The 18,186-nt window shown below is 33.3% G+C and overlaps 1 protein-coding gene across 1 annotated transcript in view; it reads right to left on the minus strand.

Annotated features, from left to right (window-relative positions):
* LOC114344218 (uncharacterized) overlaps window positions 1–18,186 on the minus strand; it is a 346,622-nt gene that overhangs the window by 208,240 nt on the left and 120,196 nt on the right. The window lies entirely within an intron of this gene.

Genomic DNA, 18,186 nt, shown 5'->3' on the forward strand with positions numbered 1-18,186 from the left:
ATATTATTCCAGATTTTCAGATTTGGGCACAGAGTTGGATTGTTGGGGCATATATGGAGAGCAGGTAGCGCAACAACTATAAACTCAATTTTACAATGGAGACCCGGAGTTAGAAGGAGACGCGGATGAACTAGAATAAATGGTTACAGGAATTAAAGGAAGATTTATATAGGGCAGGAATTAGAGACTAGCAGAAAAACAAAAGAGGATAGAAAGAAATGGAGAAGCATAGTCAATAGTATCGAGTAGCAGATTGGGAAAAATCTGCTCGAAAAAGATGGATCTAGATAGCTTTTTAGCGGGTAATCCCCACCTGGAGGGTTTAGCCATTTAATTTTTTATTACATATTATTATTGGTACATCAAAAATTAAAAGGACGGTGCCTGTAATAAAATCTAAAATATTAAAATTTTCTATAAGTTCAAATTTATTTATTAACATTTTTGATATAATTTTCATAAATAAATGACTTACTATTAACACTTTTTTAATTAATTCCAATAAATCCATTTTACAGCAATAATAATATATTAGTATTTTTGTTAAAATAAATATCAATCATATTATCATAAATAACACAGGTTTACAAAAAAAAACTAAATTTCGGACAATTTGACGAAACCATATGACAAGGGGGTTTTTGGAGTGGCTGATCACAAATCCGGGGTCTGCTCACCTCTATCGCGTCAGGTAAAGGTCATTTTAAGGTCAAATCAAGATAAATCGACAGTCGCTCTGAAAAAGTATATTAGGGGGTTCTTGGGGTCGCTGAAGATGAATCCGGAGTCCGCTGACCTCTATCTCGTCTAGTTCAACGTCATTTTAAGGTCAAATCAACATAAATTGACACAATTGCTCTGAAAGTATAGGGAGTTTTGGGGTCGCTGATCATGAAAACTGCGGTCCGTTGAGCTCTACTACGTCATGTAAAGGTCATTTCAAGTTCAAATCAGGAGTTAACAAAATTGATTTGACCTTGAAATGGCCTTTACCTGACGTGGTTGAGCTCAACGGGCCCCAGTTTTGTGATCAGGGACCCCAAAAACACCCTAATATACTTTTTCACAGCGATTGTGTTGATTTATCTTGATTTGACCTCGAAATGACCTTCAGCTACACGTGATAGAGGTCAGCGGATCCGGGATTCGTTATAAGCGACCCCAAAAACCCCCCTAGTCATATGGTTTCGTCAAATAGTCCGAAATGTATTTTTTTGTAAACCTGTATAATCAAAAGAATATCAATATTTTAATTTAAATAGACAACTCTAAAACACAGACAACTGTATTCACAGTAAAAGTTTCAAAAGATCACACGTTACGCTCAAAATAGGAGGTAAATCTAGCAGACGAGTCGTTGTGACTTCCAAAATATGACAACACCGCTGGAAGTGACAACGCGCCTTGAACTACCCTATATATGGAAGCCATAACGTATGCTGTACGCTTCGGTATATACGTATATATATACAAAATTTATTTTGGTAAATCCTTTCCCCTCAATAGGTAGACCCATTTTATATGCCCCCCTTTTACCAAATACACAATTTTTAAAAAATAATTCCTAGTAGAAAAGGTGGAAGTCGGACAGCCTCTTCTGTATACCGGAAGTCACAACTTAACGTGCATCAATATATATATATATATATATATATATATATATATATATATATATATATATATATATTGATTATATATATATATATATATATATATATATATATATATATATATATATATATATATATATATATATAAGAAATACTGGATATTAGTGACTGTCAATATCAACAAACAAGTGGTTTATTAGGGTTGCAGTCAGAAGTTTGGCCAGGATATCAAAGAAACACTCTTTTGACTTTTTGTCTAGCTTTCGGGGTTGTTTGACCCCTTTATCAAGACTCTGTAATATAAAACAAAAATGTAAGTATTTTAAAATATTACATTGTTTTAGTAAACCTACTAGTCGTTGAGATTATTAAAGAGAAGCTTGATGATGCTCAACATTTCAAATTAACACAAATATTGAAAACAGAAAACAAAGGACACAATACATTTTAAAATTTTTTTGAATAATTAGCAGAAATACAATAATTATTCTGTCATGTTAACCTACTGATAATGTAAGTCAAAAACTCTGACACATAGAGAACAGAAAGAAGAAACAATCAAATTAAAAAGTATCAAATAAAAAAGTAATTAAGTGTTGATATATATATATATATATATATATATATATATATTTGTAGAAATATTTTCGACCGTACTGTGTTATAGTGGTTTGAAGTTTCAGCAATTCGGTTATGTGAAATAAAAGTCTATTTGTTATTTCTCAATATTTCGTCACACTTTTGTGACTTCTTCAGGAGAAAACTGTAAATTTATTAAGATTAGAAATTAACAAAAGCTAAGTATTTAATTACTTACTACTATAAGAGTATTAATTTAGATTGTTTGAACATATCGTAAGGGACATTGACTTAATTTTGATTTTGACATTTATTATTTCGGGGTTATGGTAACTAATAAATTTTATTTTCATAGAATATTGTCTGATATTTAAAATATTTTTTAGTGAATAGGTCAAAGTAAACCAAGTTAGAAATAGTTAGAAATTAAATAAAAATTAAGATGGATTAATTATTAGATGAATAATTGAGTAATTTGTTTGAATTTTTACACTTTTTGAAAATATTTAAAGGTTATTTATTATTTAGAATATTACAGTAGGTATTACTCAAATGGTTAGTATCAGTCTTATAATTAATAGATTCTGGGGTTTTGTTATGAGATGGTACATATTAACAAAACTCCAGAATCTATTAATTATAAGACTGATACTAACCATTTGAGTAATATCTACTGTAATATTCAAATAGTGTCAAAAGATACCCGGCTTGTTGGAGAATTGGTGCTGGTATGCTGATAGTTTTGAAGCTGGACAAAGGAGAGGGCTTTGATGAGTAGCCTTTAACATAGTCAACGAGGGAGAGCTGTTTTGGGTCACGAGAAGACATCAGAGTGAGTGAAGCAAAAGGTCAGTCAATTTATGTGAAAGAGATTTTTATGTTCGGAAACTAAATTTTTGAGTAACAGGCATATGAATTAAAATTTCAATATTTCAAAATATAAATAATAAATATAGGTAATCTTGCGAATACATAAATTTGTTTTTGTTTAGTTTGTTTTACCAAAGTCATCGGGAACAAACCGATAAATTGTTTTATTTTAACTATAATAAATTTATGTGGTAAAAATTTCATTCGGACATCTGTGTCCACAGGTTTTCAGATTCGATAGATTTCAGAGTATTGATTTTGATAAATAAAAGACAATTCTGTATTTTTATTTTAATATTTTGCTTTATTTCTTTTCCCTATTTTATCCCGATTAGGATCAACTAAGAGATACTGAACCCACGGGAGAAGATAAGTATAACGTGAGATAATTTGGATTTTTTATAGTATAAAAAAAGGCACCCTGAGATTTTTTTAGTCAATTTTTATGTATGAGTTGCGACAATTAAATAATTAATCAAATAAATAATAATTAATATAAAATCAATAAGAAGCACATCATAACAACATGGCGAGCCAACGTTAGGGCATTAAAGTATCTCTGGTTGTGAATTTGAAGGGAATAGGAAACGGAAAAACAGGTGAAGGAAAATTTATTTTCCCGTCGGAAAAAGTTGATATATTTAAAATTTTTGAAATAGTTGTTTGACTTAATTTTTTTATCTAGGTACAATTTTACATATTTATTTTATTTTTGATTGATTCGAATTTTGAAATATTTAAAAATTTGTGGGATAAATTGATTATATTTGGGGAGAGAAAAATTTTCGTCTCGACAGCATACAAGGTATTTTCGAATTTCATATTAGGCGGGGATAAATTTTAACTACATGACGATAACAACCAGAAGCAAAAGCAAAGAAAACAAAAAACAAGAAGAACATTTCGAACAAGAAGAACATATAGAACAAGAAGACATTTTTGAAACAACAATCATGGCATCAGAACAACAGGAATTATCAGGAATAGATAAACTATTAAAACTGATGCAACTCCAGTCACAAAAACTGGATGACAATCAAAGAGAAACAAAACAAGCAATGGATGAAGCAAAAAGGACAATGGATAAAAATCAGGAAGAAGCATCAAAGAAAATGGATAAAATGCAAGAAAATCAGGAAGAAACAAAACAAGCCATGAAGGAAACACAACAAAAAATGGATGGCAATTAACAGGAAACAAAACAAGCGATAGAAGAGAACAATAAGAAAATAGAGGAACGCATAGAAAAGTATGAAAAGGAAATAAAAGGATGTTTGACAACAATAAAAAACGAGATGAAAGAACAAGAAATGAAAATTCAAAATAAAATGGAGGAGTTAACAAATTGCCAGAAAAAAGAACTAGAAAATTTGGAAAATAAGTTGGAAAATGCTATTCAAGTAGACAGAGAAGAAGTGAAAAAAAGAATCACAGAAATAGAAAAACAAGTCAGCGAAAACAGGACGCAACAGAATTTCTAAATCCAAATTATCTCACGTTATACTTATCTTCTCTCGTGGGTTCAGTATCTCTGAGTTGATCCTAATCGGGATAAAATAGTGAAAAGAAATAAAGCAAAATATTAAAATAAAAATACAGAATTGTCGTTTATTTATCAAAATCAATATTCTGAAATCTATCGAATCTAAGAACCTGTGGACACAGATGTCCGAATGAAATTTTTACCACTTAAATTTATTATAGTTAAAAAAAAAACAATTTATTGGTTTGTTCCCGATGACTTTGGTAAAATAAACTAAACAAAACAAATTTATGTATTCGCAAGATTACCTATATTTACTATTTACTTTTTGAAATATTGGAATTTTAATTCATATGCCTTTTACTCAAAAATTTAGTTTCCGAAAATAAAAATCTCTTTCACATAAATTGACTGACCTTTTGCTTCACTCACTCTGATGTCTTCTCGTGACCCAAAAACAGCTCTCCCTCGTTGACTATGTTAAAGGCTACTCATCAAAGCCCTCTCCGTTCTCCAGCTTTAAAACTATCAGCATACCAGCACCAATTCTCCAACAAGCCGGGCCTCTTTTGGCACGTACTCGATTCAAACAAAACTCCAAAAATTCTCTGCTCTCCTTCTCACAATAATACAGAATCAAAGAGGTATTTCGTCTCAATTTGATCTGTCTCTCGTTCCACTTTTCAACACTATTCTCCACTATCAAACAACCACTGGTATTTGCTAACTACTTATCCACCAACACGTCGAACTGCTCCTTAGCGATGCCAAAAACATAATGATTTCTTTTTCAAACTCTCTCAATCATTCAAACTACTTTTCTCCTTCCACATTGCCAAGAATCAGAAACATCGACTTTTTCATTCGACAAACAAAACAGTCATTTTCAAAATTATTCCTACCATCCTAATTACTTTCGTGGAAACTCTACAACATTCACTCGGGTTGACACAAAGATATTAAATTTCCAACTTTCTTTTAATTATCAATTTCTAGAGATTGATAATTACCTCTACCCTAAACAATATTTTTCCATTTTAAATCTAAATACATCGTTATTTTCACTTTAATTATTCACAAAAGTCTTTAATGGTTCATCGGAAAGCTCATTAAAAGAGAAATCCACTTACATCAAAACTACATTCTAAGAAATATTTACAGCTCAATATACAGGGTGTATCAAATTTATGTGCCCGCGTTATTTAAAAAAAATTTAATTTAATTTTCATTTTGCTTTTGATTGATAAATTGAGATAAAATCAGTATTAGTAAGTGCAACAAAAAATTTGATTTTCTCTCGACAACAAACACTTTTCTCTTTTTATCATATTATCCTAACCTAATTCTCTTATCCTACCTTAAATTTTATGTATTTGTCTTTATTCGTGGTATTTGTACACATCATGGATATTGTAAACTCCTCGTTTTTTTTCTGAATCCACATGCCTCAGGACATAACTGTTTATTCCATTTTCATTGTGCACGATGTATGGACTCTCGAAAATAGGCATTAGTTTTGCGCAAACGTCCCCAGTGAGATTTGATACTCGTAATGCCCTTACCAGCACCTTTTCTCCCTTCTGAAAAGTCACTGGGCGTCGTCTCCTATTATGATTTTGTCTTTGGAGATATTTTTCATTACTGCGCTGCAGCCTCCTCTGCACAATTTCCAAGACTCGTTGGTATTCCCTCTGCTCAGGTTCTTCCCATGGCCGTAATGGCATAACACCCTTCATGATATATTCCGGAGTCTCTTTTGTCACCGTACTTGGAATCGTGTTTAAGTAGTTTTCTATTTCTGCCACTTTCCTGTCCCATCGTCTATGTTGTCCATTTGCAGCAATGCGAAGAAATTTCGTAGTCTCCTGTATAAAACGCTCTGAAGGATTACTTTGAGGATGTCGGATACTGACGAAATTTGTCCCTATTCCCCTGTCTTGAAGCTGTCCCTTGAAACGCTCACTCCGGAAATACGTCGCATTGTCTAAAAGAATTCTTCTTGGTGTTCCTACGGTGGCTATAAAATTGTCAATCTTTCTCATTATTTCTTCCCCCTTTGTTGTACGGCAACTGTATAACTTTACGTATTTTGAAAATATATCAACCATCACCAAAATATGCTTGTTCCTTTGCGTGGTCATTATCAGATCACTTAACATATCTATTGCCACAATATCCAATTTTTGACGGGATACAATATTTTTAGCAATATTTTCATTTCTGAAATTTCTGCTTTTATATTTTTGACATATTTCGCATTTTTGGGTCACTTCTTTGGCAATCCGGTAATCCTTTAGGCAGATATAGTTTTCTCGAAAAACCAGCCAAACCTTCCTGCTACCGATATGCCCATTTTCATTGTGTAATTTTTGTATGATCCTCTCTGCCAATGTCTGTGTTACCAAATATAGTTCCTTTCCATCGATTCTTTTGAAAAATATGTCATTTTCTCTCTCCGCTCTTCTTTTTTCTTTTTCCTCCAGCTCTTCTTGATTTATTCTTATTTCGTTTAACGAAAATACACCTTCCTCTTGAGTCAAGATATTTAGTCCCACCTGAAAAACAATTCTTTCCTTTTTTCCAGTGTCTTCATCACGTGTGAGAGCGTCGGCTATAATGTTGTATTTTCCTTTTATGTATCGAAACTCAAAATCATACTCCTGCAGCAACAAAATCCCTCGATGTATACGATTGTTAACCAGTCGATTTTTCATGATATGCACTAAAGCTGCGTGATCTGTTTCAATTGTAAATTTTGCTCCCAATAGATAAAACCTTAACTTATTTACACAAAAAAAGTACGCTAGCAAACTCTAATTCAGTCACACTGTATTTTCTTTCGTGTGTTTTTGTCACCCGGGAAATAAAACAAATTGGCACTTCTTGATTGTTCTGTATCTGCGACAAAACTCCCGCGAATTTTTGGATGGACGCATCAGTTCGTAATATGAAAGGTAAATTGTACATGGGATGATATATTTTAGTTCCTTTCGAGAATTCTTCTTTTAATATTTGGAAAGCTTTTTCTTGTTCTTCTTTCCAATTCCATTTAACACATTTTTTCAGTAATTTTATCAATGGAATCTCCTTCTGGCTCAAATCAGGAATTAGTTTTTTGAAATAGTTGATCGTACCAAGAAAACCTCTCAATGTTTTTAAATTCGTTGGCCTTGGGTATTCATCTATGAGTTTTATCCGGTCCTCGGCTAAACTAACTGTTTTTGTTTCCAATTTAAAACCCAAATATGTCACTTCTTTTTGAAAAAATTGACATTTTTCAATATTCAATTTTAATCCGGCCTTGTCCAGCTCTTCTAATATAATTTTTATGTGTTTTAAATGACTCGATTTATCTGGTGAAAAGATTAGTAAGTCGTCAATGTAGTGTACTATAAAATCTTCATACCTGTTTAATATTGTATGCAGAGCTCTTACCAGTTCTGCACAAGCACTTTGTAACCCAAAATGCACTACTTTAAATCGGTACACAATACCATCGATCGAAAAAGCGGTGTAGTTTCTACATTTTTCTGCTAAAGGTATCAACCAAAAACTATGTTTTAAGTCAAATTTAGAAAAAATATGTGATCCTGTAATTCTCCCAAAAATAGCCTCGATGTTGAGAGGTGATTCATATTGAGATACCGTGTGTTGATTTATATTCCGGGCATCCAAACATAGCCTCAATTCTCCACTACTTTTTTTAACAATCACGATTGGGTTGATATACGGAGAGTCACATCTCTCTATGGTTTGATTTTCTAACATTTTATTGATTTCTCCTTTCACCTCCTGTCGGTACTTATATGGGATGGGGTAAGTTTTCGATCGAAAATTTCCTAAGTCTTTCACCTCAAATGAATGTTCATACTTTTTGGCTACTCTGTTTTCTTCATTTATTAAATTTTCATACTCCCTCAATATTTCACGCAGTTCCTTCTCCTTTTCTTCTCCACATATCAATTTTATTTCTTTCTCCTCCGATTCTTTACACATGTTTATTGTATATTCTGCCTCCTCCATTTTGCATACTTCTTCTTCAAATACCACAGTTTCCGTGGTATCTTTTTCGCACTCTTTTTCTAATCTGATCTCTTTTTCTTCTGGGCTCATCTCTTTTTTCGAGGAATCCCAATCTTCATTTTCTTGTGTCAATCTTTCTTCTTCTTTTTCTTCTGCTGGGCTCATCTCTTCTTTTGAGGAATCCCAAGCTTCATTTTCATTTGTCAATCTTTTTTCTTCTTTTTCTTCTTCTGGGCTCATCTCTTTTTTCGAGGAATCCCGAGCTTCATTGTTTTTACTTATCTTCTCCTGCTTTCTTTTCTTCTTTTTCTGTCCTTGCTTAATTGCCAAATTCATTTCCACCGTTTGTTTTTTTTTTCTGCATTATCCTTTTTCCGTTTCTCATGTTCCTTGTCCATTTCCAGAATGTTAGGTTCTTCTTCTTTTCCATCTGTGATTTTCATCGTGTTATTTTTGAAATCTATCACCACATGTTTTTCTGACAATTCATCTACTCCTACGATCATATCATGCATCATGTTTGGCATTATAACACATTGTAGTGCATAAAATTTCTTCCCCAATCGAACCTTTATTCGTATTCCTTCATTTATTGTTGCCAAAGTCCGTTTATTTGCGCCCACTAAATTTACCCTGGGAATTTTGTAAATCAAATTCGTCAAATCAACCTCTTCTATTAATACTGAACCAGTATCAATCATAATTTTAATCGGTTTCTCATTGATAAAACCATCTACAAATTTTAAACGTTCGGACGTTTAAAAGTTCGGACGAATAATTGTACTGTAGATGTTTGGCATTATTATATAATTGTAGTGCATATGTTTTCTCTGAAATACCCATTCTATCATGGTACCTCCCATTTTGCAATTCCTTGTTTATTTCTAGCTATTGTATTTTTCCCCAGAAATAACTCAGGAACTTTTGTTCGAATTTATGCCAATTGTCCAATTCTTCTTCTTTGCCATCAAACCATAAACTTGCCTCATCTTTAAGATGGTTCCTTATCGTTTCTTTGGCTGTCTCGAAGTTACCGATGTGTCGTATTTTCTTTTTTAAATTGTTCATGAAAATTACTGGGTGTAATTTTTTTACATCCCCGCCAAATCTTATTTTCACTTTCTCTGTACTATGGATAATCGTTTCCCTTCTTTCTCCGGAATTTTGTTGTTTTCTGATATCATCAATTAGTTTTTCATTATTTCGGCATCTTTCTTCTATTTCTTTCTTGTCTTCTTGTAAAGCATTTTCGAATTTGTTTTCCAAATTTTCTAGTTCCTTTTTCTGGCAATTTGTTAACTCCCCCATTTTATTTTGAATTTTCATTTCTTGTTCTTTCATGTGGTCCTTCATTCTCATTTCTTGTTCTTGCATGTGATCTTTAATTTTCATTTCTTGCTGTTCTATCTCGTTTTTCATTGTTGTCAAACATCCCTTTATTTCCTTTTCATACTTTTCTATGCGTTCCTCTATTTTCTTATTGTTCTCTTCTATTGCTTGTTTTGTTTCCTCCTGATTTTCTTTCATTGCTCGTTTTGTTTCTTCCTGATTTTTATCCATTTTTTGACCCATTTTTTGTTGTGTTTCATCCAATCTTTGTTGTGTTTCATCCATTTCTTGTTGTGTTTCATCCATTTTCTGTTCCATTTTTTGTGACTGGAGTTGCATCAGTTGTAATAATTTATCTATTCCTGATAATTCCTGTTGTTCTGATGCCATGATTGTTGTTTCGAAAATGTCTTCTTGTTCTATATGTTCTTCTTGTTCGAAATGTTCTTCTTGTTTTTTGTTTTCTTTGCTTTTGCTTCTGGTTGTTATCGACATGTAGTTAAAATTTATCCCCGCCTGATATGAAATTCGAAGATACCTTGTATGCTGTCGAGACGAAAATTTTTCTCTCCCCAAATATAATCAATTTATCCCACAAATTTTTAAATATTTCAAATTTCAAATCAATCAAAAATAAAATAAATATGTAAAAACTGTACCTAGATAAAAAATTAAGTCAAACAAATATTTCAAAAATTTTAAATATATCAACTTTTCCGACGGGCAAATAAATTTTCCTTCACCTGTTTTTCCGTTTTCTATTCCCTTCAAATTTACAACCAGAGATACTTTAATGCCCTAACGTTGGCTCGCCATGTTGTTATGATCTGCTTCTTATTAATTTTATATTAATTATTATTTATTTGATTAATTATTTAATTGTCGCAAATCATACATAAAAATTGAATAAAAAATCTCAGTGTGCCTTTTTTTATACTATTAAAAAAAATCCAAATTATCTCACGTTATACTTATCTTCTCTCGTGGGTTCAGTATCTCTGAGTTGATCCTAATCGGGATAAAATAGGGAAAAGAAATAAAGCAAAATATTAAAATAAAAATACAGAATTGTCTTTTATTTATCAAAATCAATATTCTGAAATCTATCGAATCTAAAAACCTGTGGACACAGATGTCCGAATGAAATTTTTACCACTTAAATTTATTATAGTTAAAAAAAAACAATTTATCGGTTTGTTCCCGATGACTTTGGTAAAATAAACTAAACAAAACAAAAAGACTAAGTTTTCACTCTAATGGCATATAAAACAACATAATGCTATTCTACATCCCACCAGAATGAAAACAATGGGAACCTTCTCTGGTTACACCTCCGAGGCTTCTACAATTTGCAAGCCATACGGATGCTGAGACTAAGGAAGATGAGGGAATTCTACAATTTGCAATTCACGTCCCATCTGCTCAGCGCGGTAAAGTTCCAACGAGAATGGTTCCCTTCATACTCCACACAGAGTAAATGTAAATGAAAAATGAATAACCATTTTCAATTTCGTTGCAAAACGAAAATACAGCCGAACCATATTCTAGTCCAATCAGAGAGTGCTGCAAGCACCTCTACCGGTTTCGAAACTTATTAGTCTCTCATCAGGAGGCACATATGCTGCTCTCCCTGATCCAACCAAAACAAACCCCAGCGTGCAGTCCCGGATTGCAACGAACGAAATGGCATGGATGCCCTAGCGGCAACTGCTAGCAAAAAGACTAAGTTTTCACTCTAATGGCATATAAAACAACATAATGCTATTCTACATCCCACCAGAATGAAAACAATGGGAATCTTCTCTGGTTACACCTCCGAGGCTTCTACACCTCAGCATCCGTATGGCTTGCAAATTGTAGAAGCCTCGGAGGTGTAACCAGAGAAGGTTCCCATTGTTTTCATTCTGGTGGGATGTAGCATAGCATTATGTTGTTTTATATGCCATTAGAGTGAAAACTTAGTCTTTTTGCTAGCAGTTGCCGCTAGGGCATCCATGCCATTTCGTTCGTTGCAATCCGGGACTGCACGCTGGGGTTTGTTTTGGTTGGATCAGGGAGAGCAGCATATGTGCCTTCTGATGAGAGACTAATAAGTTTCGAAACCGGTAGAGGTGCTTGCAGCACTCTCTGATTGGACTAGAATATGGCTCGGCTGTATTTTCGTTTTGCAACGAAATTGAAAATGGTTATTCATTTTTCATTTACATTTACTCTGTGTGCAGTATGAATGGAACCATTCTCGTTGGAACTTTACCGCGCTGAGCAGATGGGACGTGAATTGCAAATTGTAGAATTCCCTCATCTTCCTTAGTCTCAGCATCCGTATGGCTTGCAAATTGTAGAAGCCTCGGAGGTGTAACCAGAGAAGGTTCCCATTGTTTTCATTCTGGTGGGATGTAGAATAGCATTATGTTGTTTTATATGCCATTAGAGTGAAAACTTAGTCTTTTTGCTAGCAGTTGCCGCTAGGGCATCCATGCCATTTCGTTCGTTGCAATCCGGGACTGCACGCTGGGGTTTGTTTTGGTTGGATCAGGGAGAGCAGCATATGTGCCTCCTGATGAGAGACTAATAAGTTTCGAAACCGGTAGAGGTGCTTGCAGCACTCTCTGATTGGACTAGAATATGGTTCGGCTGTATTTTCGTTTTGCAACGAAATTGAAAATGGTTATTCATTTTTCATTTACATTTACTCTGTGTGCAGTATGAATGGAACCATTCTCGTTGGAACTTTACCGCGCTGAGCAGATGGGACGTGAATTGCAAATTGTAGAATTCCCTCATCTTCCTTAGTCTCAGCATCCGTATGGCTTGCAAATTGTAGAAGCCTCGGAGGTGTAACCAGAGAAGGTTCCCATTGTTTTCATTCTGGTGGGATGTAGAATAGCATTATGTTGTTTTATATGCCATTAGAGTGAAAACTTAGTCTTTTTGCTAGCAGTTGCCGCTAGGGCATCCATGCCATTTCGTTCGTTGCAATCCGGGACTGCACGCTGGGGTTTGTTTTGGTTGGATCAGGGAGAGCAGCATATGTGCCTCCTGATGAGAGACTAATAAGTTTCGAAACCGGTAGAGGTGCTTGCAGCACTCTCTGATTGGACTAGAATATGGTTCGGCTGTATTTTCGTTTTGCAACGAAATTGAAAATGGTTATTCATTTTTCATAAACAAAACAAATTTATGTATTCGCAAGATTACTTATATTTACTATTTACTTTTTGAAATATTGGAATTTTAAGTCATATGCCTTTTACTCAAAAATTTAGTTTCCGAAAATAAAAATCTCTTTCACATAAATTGACTGACCTTTTGCTTCACTCACTCTGATGTCTTCTCGTGACCCAAAAACAGCTCTCCCTTTTTGACTATGTTAAAGGCTACTCATCAAAGCCCTCTCCGTTCTCCAGCTTCAAAACTATCAGCATACCAGCACCAATTCTCCAACAAGCCGGGCCTCTTTTGGCACGTACTCGATTCAAACAAAACTCCAAAAATTCTCTGCTCTCCTTCTCACAATAATACAGAATCAAAGAGGTATTTCGTCTCAATTTGATCTGTCTCTCGTTCCACTTTTCAACACTATTCTCCACTATCAAACAACCACTGGTATTTGCTAACTACTTATCCACCAACACGTCGAACTGCTCCTTAGCGATGCCAAAAACATAACGATTTCTTTTTCAAACCCTCTCAATCATTCAAACTACTTTTTCCCTTCCACATTGCCAAGAATCAGAAACATCGACTTTTTCATTCGACAAACAAAACAGTCATTTTCAAAATTATTCCTACCATCCTAATTACTTTCGTGGAAACTCTACAACATTCACTCGGGTTGACACAAAGATATTAAATTTCCAACTTTCTTTTAATTGTCAATTTCTAGAAATTGATAATTACCTCTACCCTAAACAATATTTTTCCATTTTAAATCTAAATACATCGTTATTTTCACTTTAATTATTCACAAAAGTCTTTAATGGTTCATCGGAAAGCTCATTAAAAGAGAAATCCACTTACATCCAAACTACATTCTAAGAAATATTTACAGCTCAATATACAGGGTGTATCAAATTTATGTGCCCGCGTTATTTAAAAAAAATTTAATTTAATTTTCATTTTGCTTTTGATTGATAAATTTAAAACACAATAATATATATATATATATATATATATATATATATATATATATATATATATATATATATATATATATATATATATATATATATATATATATATATATATATGTATATATATATATATATATATATATATATATATATATATATATATATATATATATATATGTATTATTAGTATTATATTTAATTTAAAATAACATATGTACATATTAAGGTCAGAATTTGGTATTAGTTTTGAGAGTAAACTAAAGTAAGACCTAATACTTACGATGACAGGATAGTATCACGAGATTTTTTCCTGATTTTCCCTTGTGATTTACTATGGAATCTCTAGCGCGAAAATTTTACTGTCTTCTTAGTTGGGGTTGATGTTCTTGAGTTGGGGTTGATTTCATGTAATCTAATGATCTATCTTTCAATAAACTCGTCCCAGGAACGCAACTCATAAATATTGGCAATGTCATTTTAAAGTCTTCTACTTTAAAATGTATAATATATGTTTGAATTGCCGATATAAATGAGTCAGATTAAATCAATTATTAGAAGAATTTTTTTACTAAGCTACAACATTTTTGTTTATTTCATTAATTTTTTTTGTATTTTGACAACGACACCCGATGTGGGCGTCAAAACGTTAATAAAATCATTTTATTAGTAAAATTGTGGTTTATTTCCCATCAAAACTAGTTAATTGCAAAAATGCCACAAGAAAATATCTTCAGAACAACATGTAATTGCATATTAAAACGTAGTTTTTAATTCCGAACAACTTTTTATAATAACAATTTTCAATATTGTGAAAAATAAAGGTACTTTACTCTTTAGCGAAATTTATATTTTTTGACATACCCCGTATAAAATTGATAAAATTTAAGGTCTTATAATTGCATATTATTTGCTAGACTATTCAAAACTTTTTATGAAGAATATCTATTTTTCGTAATATTAATAATAACGGAGTTATTATTAATTTTATGTGAGTCACCCACTAATCCAAACACCGCCGTGAAGAAAAATCTCCGCGTCAACCCCCACCCATGCGCCAATCCAAATTCCACCATCAAAAATCTTCGCGCCAGCCCCTACACTCCAGCGGCCACTCCAGAGAACCTCAGTACAAATAAACGCTTTAACAGCATATGGGATATACGGTATCCGCCAAAATAAACAGTACCGAAATTAAGAGGGCTGTGAAATTGTGCAAGCAAGCTGAATTTATCATATCGACGGTTAAACTGCAAAACCTCGTAAGTCAGTCTTATGTTACTTTAGAGGAGAGACGAAAAACATTTTGGCTTCTTTATGTAAGATTCAGTTTATTCGTTTTGTGTGTGTAGAGTTCTTTTTAGGTAATGATTCCATTACCATTAAGTAAAATTCAGTAATATTGTTTTTTTTTGTCAAAGAGCGACTTACGAGGTTTTGTTACTTAAAATCTTAAACTATCATTAAACTTACGAGGTTTTGTCACATAAGAATGCAACTTACGAGGTTTTGTAACTTAAAATCTTACTTATGAGGTTTTTGTAGATGTCGCTTCTTCTTCTTGATGTGTCTATCCGTGACGACTGTTGGCGATCATCATGGCAATCTTCACTTTATCTGCAGCATCGCGGAAAAGCTGCACAGATGTTGTGTTGAACCAGGTTCTGAGGTTCTTTAACCAAGATGTTCTTCTTCTTCCTGGACCTCGCTTTCCAAATATTTTTCCTTACAGGATGGCTTGTAGGAGGACATATCTGGATTCATTTCGCATAATGTGTCCAAAGTATTCCAACTTTCGAGATTTAATGGTGGTTAGTACTTCTCGGTTCTTCCCCATTCTTCTAAGAACCTCCTCATTTGTGACCCGATTAGTCCATGGGATTTTAAGAATTCTCCGATATAGCCACATCTCAAATGCTTCCAATTTTCGGCACATATCCTCGTTCAAGGTCCATGATTCAACACCATAAAAAAGGACAGAGAAGACGTAACATCTCAGCATTCTTACTTTTATACCAAGAGAAAGGTTGTGGCTCTTGAAAAACGCCCCCATACGGTTGAAGATTGATCTAGCTTTTCCAATGCTAGTACCTAGATGTCGCTAGTACCATTAAATTTAAATATTGACTTACAAGCTTTCGTAAGATATATAAAAGTATAAACCAACAAAGTATAAAAATAATAATGGACCAAAAATCGACGTACGAGGTTTTGCAGTTTAACCGTCGATATTAAATTTGGTATACTTGTCATTAGTTGTCAACTTGAAATTACATTACGGTTAAACTCCTTGTCATTAAGGTTCTTTCTATCAAAGGAACTACCGAACATACGGAGTTGGACGGAATAATGGCCCATGTTTAAAACAAGTGTCAGAAAGATATGAACAACATTCTAACTAGGCGTCCCCTAGTAAAGCTGTAATGCTAGTGGTTGTTGAGAAATTTCTTTCGCACTGATAGGGTATTATGTCAATGTAATGTAACGGCTCTTCAGGTCGTCGAAGAACCCCAATGCTAATGAAGGGCGCGTGTTTCTACTTATATATACCTTATCTATGGCGTGTTTAAGCAAGTCATCCACTCTCCGCAAAGAAGTCTTATACGAACAGCACGTAAACTGAATATAAGTGAAACATCTACAGGTCGAATTTTCAAACCTATTAACGACTTTCCATACCGAATTCAAATGAGACAACGACTAAATGTTGCGAATAAATTTGAAAGAGAAATTTACTGTGGCCGCGTGCTGAGCTTAGTGTATGAAAATATCGATTTTTTAAAAAACGTATGGTTTTCTGACGAAAGTCACATTCACCTCAACGGTTACATTAACCGACAAACAAATCGATTCCTTGGGTTTGAACGTTCTGATGCCATTTCAGAAAAGCCTCTCCACAGTGCTCGAGTAACCATTTGGGTTGCTGAATCTGGTCATGGAATAATTGGTTCTTATTTTGTTGAAGACTATAATGAACAGCCAGTTACTGTCAAGTAAGAGCGGAACAGACATAATATTGTGACACCTTTTGTCACAGATTTAAAGACAATTTGTCGTGCGCGTAATTTAAGAATCCGTAAGCAATGGTTTCAAGAAGATGGCGCAACAAGCCATACAGCTGAACGCTCCATAAATTTGCTCCGTGAACATTTTGGTAACAGAATAATAATTTTTCGTCGCACAGATTTCGAGTATCCACCTCATTCACCGAATTTAACACCACCTGATTCCTACAATTGGGGTATGATGAAGAATTCCATTTTTCGCTCGGAAAATCCGCCAGAAACTGTTGAAGAACTACGGCAAAGAATAATAACTTATTTACAACATTTGCAGCAACTAATTTTCTTAAATATCTTTGATAATCTTCAGAAATGTTATGACGCTTGTTTGCAACGCCATGGTGCCCATTTTGAACAAACGTATTACAAAAATTAATTCATAATTATATTTTTTTATTTTCGGTACTTTTTATTTTGACAGATACTTTACATAAAAATGTTTGTAACAAAACTAATGTATATCAAAGACGTCTATAATTTAAAATTAAAACAAGCGACAGAGTTTTGCTTATTACATAGAAAGGCAAGAACTCAACAGAAAAAAAAAAACAACAACACTATTTCATTTGAACTTGGAATAACTCCTATCTTTTGTATAATTTTTATGTGATAGTATGTTTCTATATAAATTAGTAGGTATAGCATCTCAATGTCCGCTCATTTGTTCAAGGTGTTCTGTGAGGTTTTAATCAAACACATTTCTAAAAACAGTGTTGCCAATATTACATTACATTATATTTTTACTTAGTTATAGTATGTAGTATGACATACAAAATACTAAAAGAGAGCACACAGAACATCTCGAGAGTCCATGCCAATTGCGATGAAGGTTGCATGAGCATAGGGACATTGACAGACAGTATAAAAAATAAGGGTACTGTTTTTTTTATATTTCTTTTTGGTGTAAGTTCTCTTTTTCTGCCGATGCGCGATGGTAAATTAATTTAAACACATCTAATAAAAATAGAAGTGTTAATATAGATAATATGGTTTATAAAAAAGTATACAGACATAGTTGTGAAGAGGAAAAAACTATTTAAATTATATTTGGTACGTCAGGTTACTCTGGTAATATTAGAATGGGATCCTCGCAAGGTAAA

The sequence above is a fragment of the Diabrotica virgifera genome, chromosome 5 (assembly GCF_917563875.1).
Source record: "Diabrotica virgifera virgifera chromosome 5, PGI_DIABVI_V3a".
NCBI lineage: Eukaryota > Metazoa > Arthropoda > Insecta > Coleoptera > Chrysomelidae > Diabrotica > Diabrotica virgifera.